This window comes from Thunnus albacares, chromosome 17 (genome assembly GCF_914725855.1).
Source record: "Thunnus albacares chromosome 17, fThuAlb1.1, whole genome shotgun sequence".
NCBI classification, from domain to species: Eukaryota; Metazoa; Chordata; class Actinopteri; order Scombriformes; family Scombridae; genus Thunnus; species Thunnus albacares.
Window position 1 is genome coordinate 26258376 of NC_058122.1, and position 25916 is coordinate 26284291.

Genomic DNA, 25916 nt, shown 5'->3' on the forward strand with positions numbered 1-25916 from the left:
ATTGTTCTTCTTCCCTCAGCAACCTTTGCCCTTCTGGATTGAAACTGCATTCTCGATGGCAGCGCTGATTATGATATTGTTCGATGCTCATTGCCATAGTAACGGTGATTAATTTCACATTGTTTGAGCATGAAATAGTTGCTGGAGCCTTCAGGAATGGGAAATGGGCTTAAGTATTTTTGGCAACTGGCATAAGGCTCATCAACACATGCAGATAACACGGGTCGGAGGATTACAGCTTGTATTAATGACAGGGGCAAAGCGTAAATAGTATAATACTAAATGAGCAGAGTAATTAGCCTTACTCTGCGAATTTAGACACACTCAAGTGGAACTAAAACCTTATTGACTTCTGGAGACAATTTCATATTAATTGGATGTCTCTTGTTTCTCTCTCCGTCTACTTCTTTGGTTTGTTTTCGAGCTGCTGACAAATGCGCCGCGGTGGGACAACAGAGAAGCGTAGCGTATTAGCATTAGCCACAGCGCCGACCTCGACGTATGAAACGCCACCTTCATCGCCGTCACCCGGGCCGACGTCGAAGGCGTCGATGGAGGAGAGGGGATGAGAATCAAAAGGGAGTCAGGGCGGCTTTGAAGCCGAACTCTGAAGAGGGAACTCAAAAGCGCAAAAGGGGGAATCGATGTGAGAGGGAGACTGATAAGATAAGGCGCATGCTGGTAGGGATGTATCCTCCGGGTGGAGAGACAGTAGCGTGGAGGCAAAGGAGGAGGACAGGGTTTCCTGGTGATGCTGGGGCCTGGACATGAGAGGAATTAATGTGAATCTTGGCCGCCGCTCGCCACCGCTGCCACCACCCCCTCAAACACACACGATTTCATTTTCCATCTCAGCATTCAGCATATGTCCTCCTCCCCCTCCTCCCCCCCTTTGTCTCCCACACTCCCTCCCTCCTATCTGTGCGTCAGCCACAAATTTATCCCTTATTTTCCATCCAGAAGTGGGGGAAAGTTGTAAAGCTAATTAAGGAGCGGGGATGCGGCAGCTCGACAGATGTGCATTGAAATGGGTGCTATTGAGTAGCGGGGATAATGGTGTGTGGACCTGGTGGGCAGCGGGGTTGTGTTGGAGGGAGCTCCTACCTGGGCGTGCATGTTAATCAGCGCGCCTGTCTGTTGAGAGCCGGGGAATTAAGGGGGAAGGGAAGCGTGTCGCCAGCCTCCAGTGAAGAGACAAGGCAGGCAAGCTGATTAAGAGCACAAATTCACCAGTTTGGTCAGACAGAGAGATATGTGTACGTAGGAGGAAAAGGGCAAGAAAAGTGTGTATTGATTAACAGTGGTGGTGGTGGGATTCAGGAAAAAAAAAAGGTAGGTAAGGCATTGTAATACTTCAAAAGGGGCAAAAATCACAAAAATGATCATCACATATCTGCATAGTTGTTGATAAATGTTAATAACTTAAGGATTTGCTGACCCCGCTGCTGTGATTTCTGCCTCTGAAAACTCTACTTTGCCTGTACGCTGAACAAAAAAAAAAAAAAAAAAACTTGCAGCCTGATGAATTTCATGACATTCAGTCTCCTTCACGTCCACATGCATTTTCAGCTGCTCAACAATAGAGGACAGAGCTCCAGAATGAGCAAGCGACATGCCGCTGATGAAAGCTTTTTGCCTCAGTTTCAAGCCGAAACCAGAACAAAATGGCAAAGAAGTATTAATCTTGCTTTATTTGACATCAAAAGGCTGGAATGTCCTGCTGGTCGTTGACAGATAACTCACAGATTACTTTATATTTTCACACAGAAAATGACTAACTGGCTCTTTATAGCCGGTGAATAACCTGCTCTTACTTGAAATGCATGACGGTGTGCAACATGCAGGATGAAACGCATGTTCACCGCATTCATGTTCAATTTTTGGGTCAAGGTCATCTGATAATAATCCCCCCGCAGTTTTTTAGATTTGCTTAAGATTTATTATTTTAATTAACCAAACCAACTAACGTCTTTCTAAATTAAAAAATTCATTTTATTGCCAAAACAATTGATTAATGTTGATAAATTGATAGACTGACAGAAAATTGGGGTTAGGGTTGGGGCGTTAGGTTTAGGGTTAGGGCGTTAGGGTTAGGTTTAGGGTTAAGGCGTTAGGGTTAGGGTTAGGTTTAGGGTTAGGGCGTTAGGTTTAGGGTTAGGGCGTTAGGGTTAGGTTTAGGGTTAGGGCGTTAGGGTTAGGTTTAGGGTTGGGGCGTTAGGTTTAGGGTTAGGTTTAGGGTTAGGGTGTTAGGTTTAGGGAGTTAGGGTTAGGTTTAGGGTTAGGGCATTAGGTTTAGGGTTAGGGCGTTAGGGTTAGGGCATTAGGGTTAGGTTTAGGGTTAGGGCATTAGGGTTAGGTTTAGGGTTAGGGCATTAGGGTTAGGTTTAGGGTTAGGGCGTTAGGTTTAGGGTTAGGGCGTTAGGGTTAGGGCATTAGGGTTAGGTTTAGGGTTAGGGCGTTAGGTTTAGGGTTAGGGTGTTAGGTTTAGGGCATTAGGGTTAGGTTTAGGGTTAGGGCATTAGGTTTAGGGTTAGGGCGTTAGGGTTAGGGCATTAGGTTTAGGTTTAGGGTTAGGGCGTTAGGGTTAGGGCATTAGGTTTAGGTTTAGGGTTAGGGCGTTAGGGTTAGGGCATTAGGTTTAGGTTTAGGTTTAGGGCGTTAGGGTTAGGGCATTAGGTTTAGGTTTAGGGTTAGGGCGTTAGGGTTAGGGCATTAGGTTTAGGGTTAGGGCGTTAGGTTTAGGGTTAGGGTGTTAGGTTTAGGGCATTAGGGTTAGGTTTAGGGTTAGGGCATTAGGTTTAGGGTTAGGGCGTTAGGGTTAGGGCATTAGGTTTAGGGTTAGGGCGTTAGGTTTAGGGCATTAGGGTTAGGTTTAGGGTTAGGGCATTAGGTTTAGGGTTAGGGCGTTAGGGTTAGGGCATTAGGTTTAGGGCATTAGGGTGTTAGGGTTAGCTTTAGGGTTATGGCGTTAGGTTTATGGTTAGGGTTAGGGGGTTAGAGTTAGGTTTAGGGTTAGGGCGTTAGGTTTATGGTTAGGGTTAGGGCGTTAGAGTTAGGTTTAGGGTTCGGGTTAGGGCATTAGGGTTAGGGCTAGGGCGTTAGGTTTATGGTTAGGGTTAGGGCATTAGGGTTAGGTTTATGGTTAGGGTTAGGGCATTAGGGTTAGGGCTAGGGCGTTAGGGTTAGGGTTAGGGCATTAGGGTTAGGGCTAGGGCGTTAGGTTTATGGTTAGGGTTAGGGCATTAGGGTTAGGGCTAGGGCGTTAGGTTTATGGTTAGGGTTAGGGCATTAGGGTTAGGTTTATGGTTAGGGTTAGGGCATTAGGGTTAGGGCTAGGGCGTTAGGGTTAGGGTTAGGGTTATTCATTAGTATTTGCTGTGTTTCTCTGCTCTTTATCATTATAAACTGAATATCTGTAGGTTTTAGTCTGCTGGTTTAATAAAACAAGGAATTTCAAGACGGATTACTCGATTATGGAAATAATTATTAGTCCCTAATTATTTTCACTGAAGTATTACTCTGCCATAGTTTCATACACTGTCACCAGTGTAAACTGTGCAATTGGTTTGGATGCTAATTAGCAGCATTTTTCATTTATAAAAGAGGCAACTTTAAGTTTTCAAAGCATCATAACATACTAACTAACTGTGAACACATCAGTCAACAAACTGCAAATTTCTTATGCAAAAATGAAAATCTAATGAAAGCATACAGTATATACTGTATTTACTGTATTTACAAAGATGAAACTTATGTGAAAAGTTGAAACTTAATATCAGATGTATACATTACATATAAGGAGTTAACACATGTGCAGTGGTTTCTGAGTTACCTCAAAGATAAAGTCCTTTTTTATGAAGTATTGATGTCGTTTTATCCGCCTTCTTTACTGTGACGGGAACACCGCGTTTTCAGGATGGAGGATTAAAGCAAAACTGTCAGCTGATATTTAAATTAAAAGGAGAATACTGAGTTGGTTCAGTCATTGTGACAGAAGTGAAGAAACGCTTTGCAGAGCTTTCTTCTCCAGATATCTGCAACTTTTTTTTATTTTTTTTAATTAGAATCATCTCCCTTTTCACCAACACAGCCTGATCTAATTTCTCCGTAATTGTTGTTATTTACACAGTAAAGGTTTACGGGTATTCATCGACATTTCCTTTCCCAGATCTCAGTGTCTGCCGTCGATAATGAGTGGGGGGAAATTATTTTCAACACTCTGTCATTATCTGTGTGTTCAAGTAGTCTTCCTTTTAATATGCTAATGCGGCTGATATAATCAGCTGGTAATTGTAAAACACTTCAAGTACGACACACATTTTGTGGCACTCTCTCCTGAATGAAGAAATCACAGCCAGTCAGCGGCGCAGAGCTGCGGTTAGATGTGCCGACGATCTGTTTGTGTTCTCTGGAGACGTTGTTGAGGGAGCGCCCGCCATTCAATCCTGCGTGGCACAAATCCAGAAATCACACACAGACTCCTATAGAAATGTGTAGGCTGGCGTGAAAGCCGTATCGCTGTGTCAGTGATGCCACCAACATCACTCGCTTCTTTCTCCTCCAGTTTTTATTCTTAAAAAATCCACCTTTGATTACCATTGATCCTCCCATATAGTTGCTTTATACCTGTGTTGCTATTTATGTCACAACATCTTAAATGAATCTTTTTTTTATTGTGTCTTAACCAGAATGATGAAAGAAGTGTTCTCCCCATGTCCTCCGGGGATGCTAGTCCTTTTTCTGCGGGAGAGGATGGGATCCTGACTTTGTTTTTCTCCTTCGGCTGTTATTTCCCTGAAGAGAAGAGCCGAGTGAAGGGAGCTATGAGTGATCGACTCTGCCTTTATTCTCCCAAGTTTTCGGGGGATTTGAAGTTATTGAAAGTCTGGGGATGGGTGACAGCTCAGAGATGTCTATGTGACGCCTTGCCGCGCTGCTGTGTGTGTGTTTGCGCGCACGCACACACACATATGCGTGCGTTCGTGCATGCATGCGTCCAGCCTCGCAGTCTCTCAGACAGAGGGCATTGCCACCGTGTTCTCAAATACATGTTATTCTTGTGGCCAATCATTTCTGCTCACACATGACATCTTTCCTAGATTGATTTCATTCAGCTGTAGAGGGCGGCAAGATCAAACAAATGTTGTCTGAAATAGCGGCGGCGATATAGAGGAGGAGGGGGGCGGGGGGGGGGGGTTGGCGGGGAGGAGGGGGGGTTGTTGCTTGAAAGATGAAGTGAGGGATGGAAATGGAGAGAAAGAGAATCAGCAGTGTGCCATGTGGTGACATGGTATAGTGATAGAAGGTGTTACACTATAAAGCAACACTCCTTTAAACAACTGCTCTTCTCTCAGCGAGGTGGCTTTTTTGTGGAGGTGGCGATGGGAAGGGAGGGGGGGGGGGAGGGGAGGGGGGAGGGAGTGCGGTCCTATTCCTTCACGATGCCTCTGAGTACCCATGCAAGGAATAATGGATGCGTAATATGGAACGACAGCTTGCAGAGCACTATCATTAATGTTGTAATTCACTTTTAGTGTTTCTACTATTGCGCTGCAACAGGAGGCACAGATGTCACCTGAATCTGCTCCTTCTAGCAGCCAGAGCACACCCGGTTTTCACCAGCTGTCATGGAACGCACCCTGCCAGCCCCCCCACCCCCCCCCCCCCCCCCCCCCCCCCCATGTGTGGGCAAATGTGGGCATGAGTGTGCTTGTAAGTGTGTCTGTAGTGCATGTGGTCTTGTTATGCTAGCCTTGTTAATATAGTTTTGGGGGTTTCTGGTAGGAGGGGTGTTTTTTTGTTTACGTTTGTTACATTTATGCTTATTCTGGTGATAAGATATTTCCAGGGGTTAGACTTTGGGTTTAAGAATAATACATAATTCCTGTATCTTCTGGTAAAGTGAGAACTTTTTAAAATGTATTACACTTTTCATCCACCTACTGTTGTGGACAGTAAAGCTAATCCATCACTGTGAATGAAAAGATGACAACCATGTTCTGCAAAGCACTACAGAATAAACATCAGGCTATATACTCTCATATTGGAAACAGGAAAGTTCTGTTTATCATTTAATATTAATGTACTTTCTGCAACACTCGAAAAGAGAAAACACTTCTGTCAATCAAAAAAAACGAGTCAAAGTCGAGCTGCAGACACTTCACTGCAAGCCTAAAATAAAATGTATCGGATATGTAAATATGATAAATATTTAACTATAGAAATATGCTTAAGACATTAAAAAACAACTGTAATACATCTACAGAATGACAAGAATGAATGTAGAATGAAAATTCATGTTGCAGTGTTGTCTTTACAATTAGTGGGCGGGCCGCCTACTAATCTCAACAACCCACCCTCTAATCCTCATCAACAGTCGGGCAACATGACAACAAGGAGTGCATGCTATGAAACTTAATTCCCAATGTTCTCCCTGTCACCCAGTTTCAGTAGATATTATTATGTCAGTGTTATTCAATAATACTAATTATTGACTTTAATGTAAAGCAAATGTTATCTATTACTATTATAAATGAATCATGCAGGTTATTATGAGAATAATCTAAAAACCCTAACCCTAACCATAACCCTAACCCTAACCATAAAACATGATTTTGCAGTAAGACTGTTTTCAATCTGTCCAGTTGCTGTTTTCCCAAATTCAACATGTTTAATAATGATTTACCACCTATTTTTTTCTAATGTTTTGTTGTTAATTAGCACTCTGTGACTAACACAGACAGATAATTAGTAGTAAAAACAAAGTGAACCCAGTAAAATGGTTCAAAACAAGAAATGATGGTCAGACAAACATCTACTGTTATTGTACAACACCAGCCTCTTACTTTACTCTGTTTACTATAAACCCACAACTACGACCCAGAAAGCACATCACATGTCAGGAAGCCTCGACATAGACTCACTAATACATCACTGACAGATGTGCGTAGCTTTTATTAAGCTAAGATATACAGTATACTGTATTTTAGTTGATGATAATGTAATATTCAAGCATATATATATATTAGAGATGTGCAGAGGGCTCAGTATTTGTATCTGTATTTGTTGAGGCAGCAAAATTATTTTATATTTGTACTAAAAGTAGAAAGAGGTTTAAAAATCCTGTTTTTATTTTTATTACGCTTTTAATTTTAGGAAATCAAAGTGTTACAATAAGTTTTCATGAAGTGTTCCCTTGGGAGCACTTCATTTGTGAAGTTGTAGTTCAGCTTTATCTCTGGGGAACACCCCCAACTCCGAGAGTGATGTCCAAATTAGGAAATGTGCGTCATGTAGCAGGTGGATGTGACTCCCCTCGTTGAGACCTGCTGATAGATGTAACAGCGGAGCAGAGGAGAGACACTGAGATAGTGATGTAACCGACCTGTGCGCTGGTATTTGACATGTTTTTTTTTTCTTCCTGAAAACAGATAATTTTTAAAATATTTGTATGAAACAAATATTCGTATAACACCCAACTATTTGTGCTTTGCCAAATAGCATATTTGTATAATTTATATACAGTATACATATATCCTGAGCTTCAGAAACACTGGGTCCTACATTCCCCATAATGCAATTTATTAGTATCTTTAATTAGGCCAGTCCTCTCAAACCCAGTTTGTAATACTTCCTGATATTAATTTGATGTCTCGAACTGAAGCCAAGTGAACCCTGATGACATGATGACATCGCTATGACTCACCGGTACTGTTTGTGTGTGAGTCCACTGTTTTAATTTCCTTTTAAACTACTCTGATGGTGGTTTCATAAACATTTGATGCCCATCAGTCAAATATTTTGTCATGTTCCTTCAAAGTGCAGCTTTTCTCCTTTGAGGCAAAAATGCAAAAACAATAAGTAAATAATGATATGGATTTCATGGATTCCAGGGCTCTAATTGAAACAGGTGTGATTAGCATATTGTTTGTGTTTCATGCTGCACCGTAGGCCTATTTGTGTTATACGGGGGGACCTTTATGGAAATGAGGCGCTTTGAAAAAAAAAAAAAAAAATCAACAGAAATGTATCCCATTTCTTTAAAAGGGGCACAAATTTACTGTGAAGATCATCCTGGCAAAACCACAGAGGGAAATGTCAGAAGGAGAAAAAAAAAAAAAAAAAAAAAGGTTCAAAGAGAAAATAGCTGACTGACTCTGTAAGTGAAGCTAAGCTCAAAATGAAAAATGTTCATTATATGCCCGTCAAGGTGAAAGGAAGCCATCTCCTCGCTGCTGCAGTTAAAATGTCGACCTCTCCTTCTCTGAGGGCGAAAAGAGGAGAAATGTAAAAAGAGGAGAAATGTTACTGTGTGTGTGTGTGTGTGCATACATGTTTTGTGTGTGTGTGTGTGTGTGTGTGAGTGACTGATCTGAGCTCCAGTTCAGACAAGGGCAGCGATGTTAATGGTGCTACTCAGTAAAATGACCCTTACATCCGTTTCTTCATACATTTTCACAGCGCTTCAGAAGTCCTCATATCCCCCCCCCCCCCGCCCCTCCCTCGTCAGCTGTTGTGTTTGTGTATCATTGTTGTGTTGTGTGTTGTGACCTCTCAGACCTCCACTTGTCTCTTTGCATGTACCTGCTCATGTTAAGGCCGTTAAAGTTTGCACTCAGGATGCATTTTATTCACAACATGCTACGGTCGACCTCTGCGGATCACAGATGCCGTTCCCGCCGCCTCATTACTAACAGTTTATATAACCTAATGTTACTCCAATCACTCGCCGTGCTGGCGAATGTGTTTTTTTAACCACAGCCTCTCGTTCAGCGCTAACACTACGGCAGCCGTGATGCTACGAATCCCAGACGTTAAAAAAGCAGCAGGTGGGGGGAGCTCAGCGGGCTGACCACAATGTTGATGAAAATTTTTCAGAAATGATCTTCATTGCCTGACTGCAAATGAGCGGAAGTCTCACGGTTTTTTTTTGATTTGTTAGGTTCTGTGCTTGTGCCAAGGCCCGCTACAATTTTCATAAGGATTCGATGCCAACGTGGCCAAAAAACTCAACTATCTGTTATAGATTATGAGCTAACCTTCCACCTCGCCGTCTTATTTCTTCTACAGATGAAATGTTGGATGTGAAAGATTTTTCCACATTATTATGGGAGCAGCGTCATAAAAGTACAACTGCTCCGAACTTAGTGGAGTTACTTATATCCCATCATTAGCAGTCTCTCTGCTGCTACTACCTTTTTTTTTTTTTATCTTTTTTGTCTTTGTGTTGTATCCATTACTTTTTGTTAAAGTTTGAAGGATAAACCGGGTGAAATTCTTTTATTTTTCAATAAATCCCAGGAAAAGACTCAAACTATCAATAATTTGATGCACTAAAAAGTATCATGTGTGTATCTGAAGCCTGATATAGCTTATTCCTCTGTGCCACGGAGCTCCATTATTGTCTAAAAACTATTAAAAACACATCAGTGATCCACTGGGTTCCCTCATGAACACACACACACACACACACACACACACTGCAGTTTGTTTTGACTCAATCCCACACAAACACACACACACACACACACACACACCGTCCTGCTGCAGGAAATACTTACTAGAGCACCGAATGTGGATTCATTCGCCACTGAAAATAGTCCCTGACAAATGAACTGTTTCCTCTTGTTTGAGTAACATTTGCAAAAAAACTACAGCTCCCAGCTTTTAAGAGATTACTGAGCCTTTCTCCAGTAGGAACCAATCAGCTTGGAGCTCAGATCCACAGACAGAGTAGGAAAGTATTTAGAGACGGACAACTGATTCATTGTTGGTTTAAGGGATATTCAACTAAAATTTAAAGAGGTCAAGTTAGAGAAAATTTCTTGAAGCAAAGGTCTGGAGGATCATAATGTCTAAATATTTATAGTGATATATATTTAAGTAGCGTAGTAGTTGTATCAACATCAATACCTGACATAGAACTGAACATATATGTATGACTGCTGATATGTTTAATGTAATAATAATAATAATAATAATAATAATAATAATCTCATCTACTAAATAGAATAGGGCTGCATTTGAAAATAAGAGAAAATAAATAAAATGTTCAAATAAAGTTCTTAACGTGTTTCACATCTTGACTTTCTCTCCCTTTCTCCGTCTACCGTAAAGACTACAAAAGCTGCGCCAGTTAAAAATAGAAACGCCCCGTCAGATTTTAAATCATACCCTTCTGTCTCGGCTGTACGTCCGGGGGTCCGTATGGGACAGCTTCTGGGTCCGGACCCGGACCGCGGGGTCCGCCAGTTAGTGACCTCTGATCTAGAAGATCACTCAGACTCATCCTTTAACTGTTAAAACCCCTAATGTCTAAAGTTATGGACTTATTACATAAAAATGTAACTTATTACTCATTATTATATCTGTATTATTATTATGACTGTATCTTGTGCTATCTGAGATCAATAATTCAGACACAAAGATTATGCAGATCAACTTTTCTTACATTTCTCTTGTAGGTTATTGGCTCACGTCAATAGACATCACATAGAACTTCAGTGTCATACATTATGCAGAAGGGATATGTGGGAAATGTGTTGTTCAGTACCTGGACCATCCAACATGTGCTCTGCTCTTTTTTTCCTTTTCTCTCACAGTCACCGATCGGTATCGTGCGACGTTGACAGTGGACGTCACTCTCAGCAGCAGCGGTCACAAGTGATTTCTCCTCAGATCAACACCTACTGACCTCTGACCTCTCAGACAGGTAGGATGACTCACTTTCACAAGACTTACAGAACTGATGGATAATGACAGAGACTTTTATTTTGTAACAATGAGCCATAGGAAAAAAATGAAGAGTATTTATATAATATATATGGGGGGGTTACAGTAAAACATAATAATATTAGTAAAGTAATAATATTTGCGCCTTCACATTTTGAACTGTTTCTCATGCAAGAAATATTTTTGGAAAACGAAGCATAAAAGTGTGAGATGGCCTTAAAGTAAAATTAATAAAACATAGTGATGTTTTTCAGTGCACCACATCTGTACTTGCTCATTATTTAGTTCATTTTCTAATTAAAAGATGTCTCAGCAGGTCTCTAAATGCCATATTGACTTAAGTTGCAAACCATTGGACAGCAAAAAGAAATACCATTTTTCTTCTTTGCCATTTTGTGTAATGAGCCACTGTTTTTTTTGTTTTTTTTTTTCATCCCTGTGCACATTGCTGAAAACGCTTTCCTCTCTTGTGCTGTACTCAGACAGCTAAGAGACTTCAGAACAGACTCATTGGAATGATAATCTAGTATGTGTCTGCACTTATGGAGAATATCTCCGAGCATGTCAGACTCGCATCAAAGCCGTTTTTGTTGTAATTTTCTTTTTTCAAGGGCAACTTGAAAGAGGAGTCAGGAAGAAAAGTGGCATTGCTTCTTTTTCTTTTTTCTTTTTTTGTTTTTTCTCCTACAAGGCAGACGGTTTCAAAAAGTAACCCTAGCGCTTTTGTGATGGGGAGTGTGTAGGATGATTCAGCAGGAACCCAACAGCCCATCTGACTGATTCACATTTAAACATAAACAGAAAAAAAAAAAAAAAAAAAACCCTGCTGCTGCTCCAGGGAGCTCCGTAGAGGAATGGAAAGTAGCCCCAAATTTCACAGCGGCAAATCAAACGTCTTTTTATTTAACTCTTCCGTTCTGTTTTCTCTTTCCTCTACGGCTCCCTGTAGCATTGTGCACACACATAACAGCACCTACTGATTGGGCTTATTTGAAGCACGTACCCTGACAAAAAAAAAAAAAAAAAAAAAATGGAGAAGAGGAGATTTTCCCGTGTCACAACGGGATTGAATGTGGTTCTCCAGAAGAGGAGGGCCTGAGAGGATTATATGGCTCAGTGGGTGCTGTATTGTGTGGGGAGTGGATACAGCAGGTACCCACCGAATCCCAGCCAAGAGACAGACACAGTGTTGCTAGGGATAATGTTGCCTCCCAGCAATTAAACTCTGGAGGTTTTGGAGTGGTTTAGGAGGAAGCTTGTTAAATTATCCCATCGCTTCTTTTTCCCCCCTTTTTTTCACTCTCTCTCTGTCGCTCTGCCTCTTCATTAATCACGTTTCTTCCCTTTTTTTTTTTTTTTACTGTTTCGCCGGATGAAAACCTGAGAACTATAGGAGGAGTCGTTTTTTCCTCGAATACTCGCCGGTTTAATTGAATTCTCTCCTATTTTGCGTTGTTGTCAGTCACATATTAAACGTGTACAGAGACATCGAGCACATTCGCTCTGCTTCTGTTTAGGTAAAGTCATACATAAATAAATATACGCCTTAGGATTTGTCACTTTTCAGTGGATGCTACTGTCACACACATTTTTTTTAAGGATCCTCTACTTTCATCAACATATTGTTTATGAGGTTAAAAGTTCAAGATGCATCATGTTTGCTTCATTTAACAGTTTAATATGTGATCATCCTGGTCAGTAGTTGCTGTACTTTTATAAAAAAGAAGCAGTTTTTTTCCTCTCTAACATTTTTTTTGCTCATTCTTCCAGAAAACATTCCCATCTCTATAAATTTTACATTTTGTACACCCTGCTAGAGTTTTGTCCAGCAACAGTAGAATTCATATTTTATTTTATATTTTTCTCCAGGGGGTTTGAGTCGGTTCTTAACTTTTATGCTCTTCTATGCTACACGTCTACTCCACCGCAATTCAGGGACGGGAAGGAGAAATATTTACTTGTTTTCTCTGCTACATTTATTTGAGAGCTGTAGTTAAAATGCGGATAAAGGTTTTAAAACACAAGAATATAAAATAAAATGCTTTGTAGGTGACTCGACAGTATGTAGAAAGAGCTAAAATGCTACTAACATGTAAAGGGACCGTTCTCCCTTCACAATACTTCAACTTTTGATAATTTGACTACATTTTGCTGATACTTGAAGGCATTTTACTCACTAACTGAGTGTTTTTACTGGTTTTCTCCACTACATTTATTTGAGAGCTGTAGTTAAAATGCGGATAAAGGTTTTAAAACACCGGAATATAAAATAAAATGCTTTGTAAATGACCTGACAGTATGTAAAACGAGCTCCATCTTAGCAAACTCTCCCTTCACAATACTTCAACTTTTGATAATTTGACTACATGTTGCTGATACTTGAAGGCATTTTACTTGTTAATCTCTGGGTCAGAAACCACTGAGATCAAATATCAATATTACATGAGTGTCCTGTAGCAGACTTTCTACTTTTTCTCAATTATAGGGTCCAAATACTTCCATAACTGGGCCGCACAAACTTCTACTGTTACGACAGGAAGTGATTTACATCGGCTTGCCGTGCATTATGCATTCAAAGGAACATTGATATGGGTTTCAAAGCAGCAGCGTACCCTTGTTCCCTGAACCTCTCACGCTGCGTACACTTCGTCTTCACTTTTGCCTTTGAGTTCAACCTACATAAAACTCCTGTCTTGGTTTTATGGGAGGACGTGGTGCTCGCTAACTTTGACCACAGTCCTTGTCTTCGGGCGAACAAACAGCCCATTTCAAAGGTGAGAGTCCGTGGCATTCCTCTTGAAGAAAACATTCTCTCATTTATTCTCAAATGTGACACCGTGCTTCCTAATACCCTTGGGACTTCTGTGTCCGTAGTTCCAGGTCGGTTCCCAACAGTGCAGCAGTGCTGCGTTAACCTCTTTTCCATTCGGCACCCCTCTACACACACACACACATACACACACACACATACACATACACCCCAAGGTAACTGTGGGTAGTAGAGCCCCAAAGCTTCGTCATCCAGGACAAATTGGTAGCAAGCGGCTCATTTACTCGGAGCCGTCATGAATGGACTGTGCCGTGACTGTGTAAACAAGTGCAAAGACTCCCAAGGGCATTCCTGCATAAATAATGACTCCAAGAGATGTTTGCCATTTGTACCACTCACTGGTTGCAGACATGGGTCAGCTAGTCTCCTCTGTGGGGAGTCTTCAGTAAACAACAGCCGTCGTGTCCATTAACGACTGTGTGGAAAGTTTACCTGGTCACAGGTGCAGGGGGGGGGGGGGCTGGTCTCCCAGGCTTCTTATCCCTCCTCCCTGCTTGTTTTGGAAGCTTTTCGAAGACTCACTTACAGGATGTCTTCTTTTGGTCTGAGCCGCAGTAGAAGTTTACTGTACAGCAGTTAAAGCAAGACTTAAAAGTAGTTGTCAGACGGACTTGTGAGTGATTGTGTTTTGTCATCCTGTCAGGTTAGAGGTTTTTAGTGGCAGATGAGGAGTCAAAACGCATCACATTTCCTGTCATTTTAACACGAGCGTAGACGCGTACGGTCTACACTCTGAGGGCACATGAAGCATAAAGGGCCGTTTGTTCTTTTTGGTTTCACTTTTCTTCTCAAGCGTGATGAACTGCAGGCTGTGAAGACGTCAACGCCGCTCTCCTTATTGCTTCCTGCTCGTTGATGGTTCATTTCTAATAAGTTGTTTTCCAGTTGTCTTGGAAGGAGAATAAAACACTCTGTATTTCAGTTTACTGTCACTCGGCCAAATGAAGCAAACTGAAGGATCCGGATTACTTTGATGAAACTGTTCCAAACACTCTTTGCACAGATGCATCCAGGGTTGACATTACAGGAAATAATGCAGCTGTTTGTGTAATTTTACATTCATGTTGCTATGGCTAAACATTTAAAAGAGCTTTTTTTTTGAGATTTTAAAGAAAATAGAGCAAAAAGTCAACATGAAAAAGTGAGTTTAACACGCTGGAACTCCGAGTAGTCTGACAGCTTTCTGAAGTTTCTCATAATTAGACAATGGACGATATTTTCCTCCAGGGCAAACCCAGTTTTTATGAACTTTTCCTCAGGCACTGGACTATTTTATGCGTCTTGTGCGCGATTGCTAATTTTTTTATTTATTTTTTTTATCTCCAAACAAGTTTGTTTACACGCCGCTGTAGAAGGATTGTGTTTGCGTTAATTAGGAGTTGCAGAGCAATTCTGCTGCTTCATTTTGACCCCGAAACTGTGTTTTGCTTTAAAACCTGCTCAGTTATTCTTCTTTCAGATGAATCTAGGAGATCTACTGTGGATTGATACGTGCATCAAATACAATTTTGAGTGTGGCTGGAGAAGATTTCATACATGTTATCATACAAGTAAGTCTCTCACAACAAGATGTGTAGAGCAGGAATGATCAGCAGAGGTTATTTAAATCTTCCAAAACAGTCAGGATCTAACCCTAATTAATATGCTGTTTTTCTAAACATCAGATTGGAAAGATTACTCCACCTTTTCAAAGTAAAATCATTTAAAGTATCAACGTTTTGATTAAAAGTCCACTTCAAGAATCAAAAGAGGAAAACATATCATATCAGGGAGATTATCACAGCCAGTTTTCCATTTTGCTACATGCAATCAGCTGCAGAACGGTCAGGGGGAAATAAATAAGTGATAAAATAAATAGGTTAAAAAAAAACACACACACACACACTCATACATGCAGATTGCGGAGGCGGGGAAACACCCCCCTCCGTATTTTCTCTAGATTGTGTTTCCGCCCGCTCAGATGAACTTGATGAGAGAAGAGAACAAACACCTCTTACCAAAAAAAAAAAAAAAAAAAAAATATCCTCACTTACTTTATGCACAGCTGCTTACAACCCCTTCCTTCAGATACTCTACAGTCAGCTATGTTTATAGATGGCCAACCAGGGGCTGGAAGTAAGCAGCACTCCCAGTTTGCATTGCATAATTGTGTGTGTGTGTGTGTGTGTGTGTGTGTGTGTGTGTGTGTGTGTGTGTGTGTGTGTGGCATATAGGTTTTTTCCGCTCCAAGCGTGGGTTTTTTTGAAGGAGAATGCAAAGCAAGAGGATGTGTCAGTGGGAGAGAGAGAGAGAGAGAGAGAGAGAGAGAGAGAGAGAGAGAGAGAGAGAGAGAGAGAAATAAAAAGACGAAGACAAAGCAACACCCACTCCTCATTAGCTCAAACATTGCATGTATCCGTTATCCTGTAAGATAACATTTGAAGAAGAAGAAGAAGAAGACGAAGGGGGGGTGAAAAAAAAAAAAAAAAAAAAAAAGAAAACGGAAGCCCACATCCACTGCGCCACAACATGGGATGGAGATATAAAACAAATCTCCACACTTAGACTCTGCCATCTGTTCATCTTGGAGAAGAGCACGCCTTTTCAACACTTTTTCTCCCCCCCTCCTCCTCCTCCTCCTCCTCCTCCTCTTCCTCCTCCTCCTCTTCGCTTTCCCCTCCCATCAAGCTCTCTCAGAAACCAGACAGCTTGACAAAATGACATGCCTGGATACCAACCCTGTAGCTGTGTGTTTTCTCTTTCCCCCTTCCCTCCTTTCCTTTTTCTTTACAATTTGACTTTTTTTTTTCTTTCTCCAGATAGTTTGCATATCTAAATCCAGTTTTTGATAGCATATGCGAAATACAATGTGACATAATACAATTTGAGCTCCATGTGAGAAATGGGATTATCTGTGGTGGTGATTGTCAGTGCTGTGTTACAGTAATTACTTTCTTCCAGGAAGCGAAGACTTGACTCACTCACAACTTGACCTGCTGTCATTATCTATTCACTCTGACAGTATTTATGCATTCGCCTTGATATTTTGTTTTTTCCTTCAGGTGAATTAAAAATGATTTTTGGGAGTAGAATAAATAAATAAAGGGAGAAAAAAAAAAATATGAGTAATCCCCCTGCAAATTGGAACAAGGAGTAAATCCCACCGGCAGTAAATCCCCCCACTGTTTCTATCTCTCTCTCTCTCACAACGCTTGTTTGGATGCTTCAGAGGAAGTGGTCGATCGTCACATTGCAGACACGTCATGGGCTCCTTCTTCTTCTTCTTCTCTGTGCTCTCCACAGCCTGACAAACTCCCCCGGTGGTCTAATTGATACAGGATGTGTTTTTCCAGGTCTCCAGAGGAAGGTCGCATCGTGTGAATCCGACACATATACCGTGGAGACACAGCGACATGGCAAAAGGCAGTATTTATAACACGTCTTAGATGTCTCAAACTGACGCCTACTGTACCCGTTCAGATCTATTTACCAGCTGATTAACCATCTTATATTTGCTCTTAGTGTCCAATTGAGATATTTTGCTTTTAAAAATAGCACCAGCTGAACCGTTTCATCAGTGTTTGTTGAGGTTAAATATCTAAAATCTGTTTAGAAATCAGATTTTAAAGAGACGCAAGTGTCAAAACATCTCAACATGACCCAACCTAGAACTGTAGAAGCTACAACTAATAACTAATACTTTCTTTCGTACAGATTAGTTTGATAAATATAAAGATATTTATGTAGAAAACTGTCTGTTTTGTTTACTGATATATGCAAAATAAATCATTGCATCTGTGTTTAATGTTATTTTAACACACACAGCTGGACAAGAACTTTTCCAAATGAGATTAAAGCTGCAAACAGTGATGAACAGTCTGTCAAATATTATTTCCCATATTGGAAATTGTGTATGCATCTGACTAACTATGTGTTAGCTAAGCTTGGAAGCCTAGCAGGGTCGGTGGCAATCTGCAACCTCACCACTAGATGTCACTAAATCTTACACACTGGTCCTTTAAGTGGGCTAATATCAGGGCCGGAGTCTAGCGGCATCCCGTCCTCCGGGACTAAAGGGATTTATTTATTTTAAACTATCGCTTAGCAAATGACAGACTGAACCGAGCGCTGACTACGACGGGGAGCACGTCTTCTCATGCTGTTACTATAGTTACTATCACCGCCTGGCTACTCAGCGTGAGACCTGAAACGTTCCCGCTGTGCCGCTCCGTCGTTCCCTCTCAGTCACAAACAGCTTGCTAGCAGCACCTCACAAATATGTTGTGCTGGTTAATCAAAACACCAGCGCTACCCTGCTGTGTGTGTGAGTATATTAGCCAAAACATAAGCTACATTTAGACAATTTCAATATATTATTGTGGGTTTTTTTTTTTTTGTTATAATCTAAACCTTTAACATAGCTTGTATGTGGACACAGATCGGTTGGGTCTGGTCATAAAAAATTACATTCTGATTAATAGTGGATAGGTCACAGGTGATGAAATAATACATCTTTAATGAGGAAAATATTAATTACATTGTTTAAAATGAGAACATATCAGAGCTGCAGAGCTGCGGTCCGCTGCTGCTCAGCTTCATTTTTTCGTCACAGGCACAAATTACCGACTCACAACTAAGCAAACTAACAACGGGGAATACTAAGAAATATATACAGACACTAATAACAATTATTTCTACAATTACACAAGAGAGATTGCTGGAAGAAATTCGGTGCACTCAGCATGGCTACAATCTTTCCAGACCGCATGTGTTATCAGGAAGAGAAACAGGGGGACCGCAGCAGGCTGCATACATAGTAGGCTACATAAATATGAAAGTGTACTGCAAAGGCACAGCTCACTATAGAAACCTTTACAATTACTGAAAGCAGCATCTCTAATCTTTCAAGTAAATTGTTAAAGAAAAACACTCCTCAGGGGCCTCTCCAGGCAAACTCTGTGTTGCTTTACAAAGTAAAGAAATTGATTTTAGGAGGTTTTTAAATTCACTTCGGGACAGTTAAAATAGTTTTTTGGGAAGTTAGTCTGGCTAATACGCTAACATTGTCTCTAAACTTGCTTTGATGATTTAAATTATTAAGAAATTACCAACTTGTAAGATAGAACATGCATCATTTGATGGCCTTATTTATTGAAAATAACTATATACAGCATGTAACATATGTAGTGACAATGTTAGAGGCCTTTAGGGTTCAGCAGGTTAAAACAGTATCACCGTCCTTCCTGATCGCCGCCACGGATCGAGTGCAGCACGTGTCTCTCTGTGTTTCGGGCATCAGTATCTGGGCGGTACACACCCCCCCACCCCCACCTCCCAACCCACCCGTCTCTGCCAAGCGGTGACACATGGCCGGCTATGCATCATTTTTTGAGTGTTTGGCTGAAGTCTCGTCCTCTCTCTCTCTCTCTCTCTCTCTCTCTCTCTCTCTCTCTCTCTCTCTCTCCATGGCCCCTCAGCCTGCTTCCACAACCCGTAAAGAGGACATCCATCAGGACAGGTTTAATTTGCCATGCAGTCACGCTTCTCTGCTAATACAATTTGTTAACCAGTTGTTAAATGTGTGTGTGTGTGTGTGTGTTTCTCTGGACGCCTGGTGTACAGTATGACCCTTATGTTTTCACGGATTTGGTTTAGTTTCACTTTCTTTGAACTCGATTTCACTTTTTTTTGCCGTGAATTTATTCTTCCATTTTTTATTTTTTTCCATTAATGTCTTTTTAAATTTTCAGACACCGACTATCATAATTGGCTCGCTGGCTAATTAGCTTTTGTTTTATCAAAAAATAATTAAGAATTTGTTCAAAGAAAAGGCAAGCTTCTCTTTTAATCCTGTTGAACATGGCCTAGATGAAAAGAGCCCTGAGCTTTCAACTGGCGGAGATAGAACGATAATTTGCAGGCTTAACTCGTGTTCGCCGGCATGAGAGTGACATGGCGGTCTATGATGGGCCGGCGCTATGTACTTCACACTCCAAACTATTTGTTGCTCAGTGACATTGAGGTGACCCAGAAAATTCTATGTCATTAAATGCTTCGGGGGGGAGTGGGGTGGGGATGGGTGGTGGGGGGGGGATTTTATTTTTCCAGCACTGACCACAGTTTGTTCCCATCTCAACAAGACGCTGGTTGTTTCTCTCTCTGGACTTTTGAGTGTCATCTCTTTGTCCATTTTTTTTTCTGCTGTAATGAAATTCTACAATTACTGAGCTCTTCAGCTCCCGTTTTCTTTTGTTTTTCCTGCAGCCCCCCCAGCGCCCCCCCCACCCCCCACCCGCCCCTCTTCTCTCTGTTGCATCACAGTCACAGCTTTGCACTGAATGCTACCAAATGGGTTTCCTAGATACCCCTCGCACAATGGAGTTTAATTCTGGTTACACAACACTAGATGTCACTCCAATGTTCTGAGATTAGTTTGATGTGACTGCATTTGCCCACAACCTTGGTGGACATCCCTATTCGCCTTTTAGTGCATTTCCACACATCAGCTCACATGCTTTCACATCACATTACATCACATATCCCCATCGTTAACCATGGATCAAATGCTTGTGTCATCCAAGTCGAAGATGCTGTCTCAGATAAGCAGATTTAAAGTGTGTATTATTTGAGCAGGAAAACTGAAGGAGGGGGGGGTTGGAGGTGGGAGGGGGGGGGGGGGGGGGGGTGGTTAGCTCTGTGGTGTGATCCTGGGTCTCAGGGGGAGGCTCCCGCTTGTCAGAATGTGCTGTTGCAGGATCTTCCTGATGAAGTCATTAAGAAGTCATTAAGAAACCATTAAGAATCATTAAGTCGGCGAGGTGGCACTCCAATGTGCGCACAGCGAAGCGCCAGGCATCAGGAAAACTTGTTAATCACGCAGTTTATTTGTTTCCCCAGTGTGAGACTGTAAATACTATGACAGTGTGTTGAAGTGTGCATCCTAATGAAAGTCTGTATTAGCTCCTCTGCCAGTGTGTGAACGCCCGTCTCCAGAGGGGCCACTCTCATCATCACACGATGGCTGCCTCCTCGCCAGCTAACTCTCTAAAGCAATAAACAAGAGCACGCGTTTCTGATTCTGTTCACTTATTTTTTCCCCCCTTAATCGGCCAGGTGGCTGATTTATAAAATGGCAGAGATATCAGGGAGTCGCTGCTTTGTTTTTTTTGCGTCCTCTCTGTCTTGATTTGTGATCGGGGTATGTGTGTCAGCGAGCGTCTGCACTTGTCATGCGTATAGGCGTAACCTTAGTGTTTTTCTAGTTGATTGCACGACCACTAGAAGCTCCATACTGTGACAGGTCAGAAGGAGGAGGGTGCCGCTTGAAAAACCACTGAAGAGCTCTTATCTTACTCATTAGGCTTGAGCTAGATGTTGCCTCCCCCCCCCCCCCCCCCCCCCCCCCCCCCTGTAATTATCTCCATACAGTAAATCTCTCATTAGGAGGTCCTTCTAAACCAAACCCTCAGAGACACGGGGGCTATCTCCAGGATGAAGGAGGGAGGGACGAAGGCTCAGGTGCCGTCTGACGCCGCTATCGGCTGGAATTAGGCTCCGTGGGACAAACACTGATGTAAAAAAGGTCTTTTGTAATTGTAGGTGAGGGTGAAAGGTACATATACAAGTAGTATGTTGTTTTATTCTGTGTTTTCTGTTAAGAAAAGAAAGCAAACTAACACCAAAGTGACTTCATTATTACAGAGAACAGTATAAAAGTTAGCAGCAGATGTTAGCAGCAGATGAGAAGGAGGTCCGCTAACAAGCACTTTGACACGTAAGCGACACGAGACGACAGAGCTTCAAACAGTCAAATCTTCCCAAACTGGAGATACATCAGTCAAAAAATCTGAAATACTCTTTAACATGTCTAAGAGAGCAATTCTGAAAAATCATAATCAAAATAGATCAGTACCAGTATCAGAAAATACCACAAAACCAGAATTAGTAGCACAAATTTTATTGATTTACCTGAAAAAAAGAGGAAAAACTTCCACATTCTTTTCTTTGATTGTTCAGTTTTGTGCGTAACTCATATTCTTCCTCTTCAGTGGCTACAGCTTCTGTCATGGAGGTAATTAAGTTAATATATTAGCTATCACACTTCATGATAAAACACTTCCTGTAATTTGCTGTGTTGGCTTATGTATATAATATATGTAGACTGAAGAGGCTCCTTGTTTTTCACTCTTGGCAGCCAAATAGAAATCATCCTGAGCTTTTATTTTATTTTGAAATTGCTCTTTCCAGAAAGAAGACAGGATTTGTCACCTGTTCAAATACCTTAATTGGTATGTATCTAGTGCTCATGTGAATTATGACGGGAGCAAAAGCCAAAGAACTGTGATGTTTTTATAACTGCTGCTCTTCCCTGCTGACAGTCAGTATTAACAGGATATATTAACAGTATAACAGTATTTTTTCTCCACTCAAACACGTGTTTTTCTTCTTGTTCCTAAAGTTGGATGTTTGAACGTCTCTGTGCAGAATGATGACGTGCAGTTTGACACATTCATCTGCTGAAAGTGGAAAAAGTTTCTCTCTGCTTACTGATAATTAGATTTTTTTAGGGGCGGGTCTCTGAGCAGGATTTGTGACATCACAACCAGTTCGGAAGCCAATCCTGGTCCAGTATTCAACTTACACAAGTGTGAAACTTCAAAGCTTCCAGTGCACAAACTCTGAGACTTTACAGTGAAAGTAGGAGACGTTTTGTGTCCGGCAGGAAAATACATTTACATATTCATTGATTCTGGAAGGAGTAGATGTCATTTTAAGGATTTATAGCAGTAATTATACATTTTATATGGAAAAAACCATATCAGAAACACATAATTGTTCCAAGCAGAATATTTTTAAATGTCTTAATACATTTCTGGAGGGAATCTTTAAGTTTTTTTTTTTTTTTGACATTTCATGCCTTTATTAGTGATCCGACAGTAGAGAGATGACAGGAAATGAGGGGAGAGCGATGGAGACTGACAGGTTCAATAGGTTCATTGTCGGCACCTTAAACCCTTTAGGCGACTATGGCGCCCTGCGGGACCTGGAAGCGTTAGTTTAACAAAAAGAAATCTTTACTCAAGGTCCACTGACTATTTTCTCTGTAACTCTCAGCCACATCTCACACATTTCATAAGAAAAAAAGCTCATGCAGGGACTTTCCAGGCGGTCGTATAGAGTGTTGGAGGGGAAAGTAAGTAACACTGAGCGAACTACATCCACTGAGGAAGACCTTGAGATGTGGTTGAGAGCACTTGATTTGTACTCATGTCTTTTACTCTTACTCCTTTTTCTTGCACGCTTTGTCTCGGAGCTTGTGAGAGAGCGCTGTCCGCCGTCCAGTTCATAGATTTAAAGAGGTACACGCCTCCGTGTTAGAAATGTAGGTCCCCGTGACAACAGCTCAACAACAGCTCTGACACAATAAATATCTGTCATCCCAGACATATTCCAGGGCTCCTGTCCAGCTCCGCCCCCCCCCCCCCCCCCCCCCCCCCTTGAATCATTTAACACAGAGCAGGCCTGCTGTGACCAAACATCCAAAATAAACAATAAAAAATGCAGGTGTGTTCAACAAAGCGTCTCATGTGATCACAGCTGTAAATCCCCGCATGAACTTTCACTGCCGTTTGTAGCACGTCGAAGAATATTGACATAAAAGCTGTCAAAACAACAAAATAGCTACATGACAGATGGCTTTCAGCGGCCATGTTAAGCTTATGGATGTGCCTTTGTCCGCCTATTTGGCATGATAGCTCTCCCCACTGCTTTCCAGCCCCCGGAAACACAACCCTCCCGCCGACCGGCTGACCCGGGTCAACCAACTTCTCTCAGGGATTAATCCTCGTTGTGTGTAAACACATTAACTGGCAATTAATATGGAGATTCTGCTCCAGATGTGCTTGTAAAAGTGGAGTTTGGACTTGGCAAGCGGCTTTTTTCCCGATCCATATGGGTAAGCTGCTGAAGCAATATTCCACCTGCTCCTGCCGCCATTATTTTTCACACAGGCAAACAAATGCCCCAAATGAGAGTCACAGCATTTGGTTTAGTGGCACTGATGAGGGAGAAGGAAGGGAGAAGGAGGGGAGGAGAGGAGGGGGGGGGGCCTCATTCTTGCAGCATTCATATACACCTGGTTAGTATGTGTTGAGACGTGGCGGATAAATCTGTTTCTGCCCCCCCCCCTCACCCTCAGTTATGTTAATTTCAGTCCTCCCACACTTGGAAACATGATGATGTGAGGGTTTCATCAACAGCTGCAACTGTCTGTCGAGTGATACAACATTACTGCAGTATCAGTAGTTTTCTGTCAACTAGTTAAACCCCCCCACAACCCCCCCTCCCCCGACAAAACTTTCACTGTCGGATTGCATCGATAACGTGGAAGAAAATGATGTAAAAGCGTGGAAATAGTCGAAGCGTGTAGCGTCTGTGGCATTTCACCTCACCTGCTAACTCAGACGACGCACAGACGGCCCCGAGATTCCTCAAACAAATTGAACCGAATTGTGCTAAATTACTTTTTTTTTTTTTTTTTTTATCGATCCGGGGTTATTTTCAGGCCGTGTAATTTAATCCTCCTATTACTAGGCCTATATATCATCTTTGTTTATAAAGAAAAAAGGATGATCGATAAAAAATAATACTGACTCTCTTTGAAAATGAATCAATGTGAGACATGATGCTGCAAGTATTATCATTCAAAAAGCGGTGTGGCAACCTGATCTGCCTCAGATGTACTGTCACAGCTTCAGTGGCAAAGGTCTTATCTGACTGGCAGCATGGCAGCATTAAAAATAAAACAAACAGGGAAAATAACACACTGAAACAGATAAAACTCATGCTGTGTGTCAACCAAAAAACTACCATCGGATGACTGCTGCGTTAGCCGAATCCTCTTGCTCCTCTCAGTCAGGTGCATGCAGGTCACAGCTGAGATATTTCAGTAATTCTTTGCCGAGATGATCGGTCGCATCAACCAGCTGCAGCAGCAGAAAGAGTGATTGCATACAAAGCTCCGTTAACTCCTTTTTCTCATCAGGATTTCCTCAGAAACGCCCACTAATTCAGAATTCAGAGCAGCAGCAAAACAAGTGGCTAGTTTTCATGTGTAACACATCCTCCAGATCCTGCACAAGGATTGCAGCATTCCTCCTCATCATCCGCAAGATAGACTCCATGATAGAAATATAAATGTATGCATATTTTTACAGCTGCCCTCAGTAAGAAAGTACACACGTTTTACATGTATTTGCACAGAACAATCAAAGGATTCCTGAGCCGGTTGCATCAGTTCCTCCTTTTTTTTTCTGGTGTCATTAAAATGCAGGTTTACAGCAAATACATTGATCATAGTTTTGACTTTACATTTTACTCTTGTGGCTGAAATCTTTAATGTTTATTATTGTGTTCAATGACAAACCTCAGACGCTTGTTTTAACCTTGATAAGTGTGCCTTTTATATTATAGTCTTATTCATGTTTTATTTGACTTTATATGATTAGAAAGCCCCCCGACCAAAAACAACATGCAAAAGCGCCACAGGCTGTGATGCTCTGCATGAATTTAAAAAAATACCAGCTTAAATAAAACCCAAAGTTTACTCATTAACAACAGAACCTTAATGTTTCTGGTTTTACTACGACATCCTCCTTTAAACCAGTAAGTGTTATTTCTTGTGCACTTCTTCCAAATTACAAAAAATACAAATAAAAATCAGTGTTGGGACTTAATAATTAGAGAAAGATCATGATTTGGGTTAAAATGATTACTTGAAACATGGTGTTGGTTACTACTACTTCCTTAAAGATAGGCAACCCTTGTTGTCATGGCAACAGCAAGCACTACAACAATCATAGTTACGTTTTTTTTTTTTTTTTAAAAACTGTCGCAACTCACGGTTGGAAATTTGTCACCTTGCGTAACTTTCATCTAAACTGCGTCACTTCTCCGGGTCGCGTCACTCAAACGTAGCTATAGGTCGTTTTGGGCGACTGACGTTGCGACCAATTGTGTCGTTTTTCTTGGGAGGAAAGGCTCGAAAATCCTGCCATCAAGTCTTCCAATTTGGGATAATGGTGAAAACTTCAGTCGCTCCTAGGAGGAGTTTTTTTTAACCAGTATCCTCCTTCCCATTTGCTCCCAGGAAGTAAATGGATTTGTATTAAACGGGTTCACAATTTTGTAAAACAGTACCATCAATATCACCGCCGGTCACAAAGGAATCACAAATTGGATCGTATTACTGTACTGTGTGCTCATGTATAAAAATGCCTCACGTTGCACTTTTAAAGGCAGTGGGGATGCTTTGGCTTAAATTAGACATCAGTGTTAGGAAACTAAAACAAGATTCCAGGCTGCTAGCTCTTTTTTT

The 25916-nt window shown here is 41.4% G+C and overlaps 1 protein-coding gene across 1 annotated transcript in view; it reads left to right on the forward strand.

Moving 5' to 3' along the window:
- The window catches only part of LOC122966727 (RNA binding protein fox-1 homolog 3-like), a 526578-nt gene that overhangs the window by 210589 nt on the left and 290073 nt on the right, over positions 1–25916 (forward strand). The window contains exon 7 of the mRNA XM_044331033.1: positions 10602–10711. The gene's annotated coding sequence lies outside the window, so the exon portion shown is untranslated. The remainder of the gene's footprint in view (positions 1–10601; positions 10712–25916) is intronic.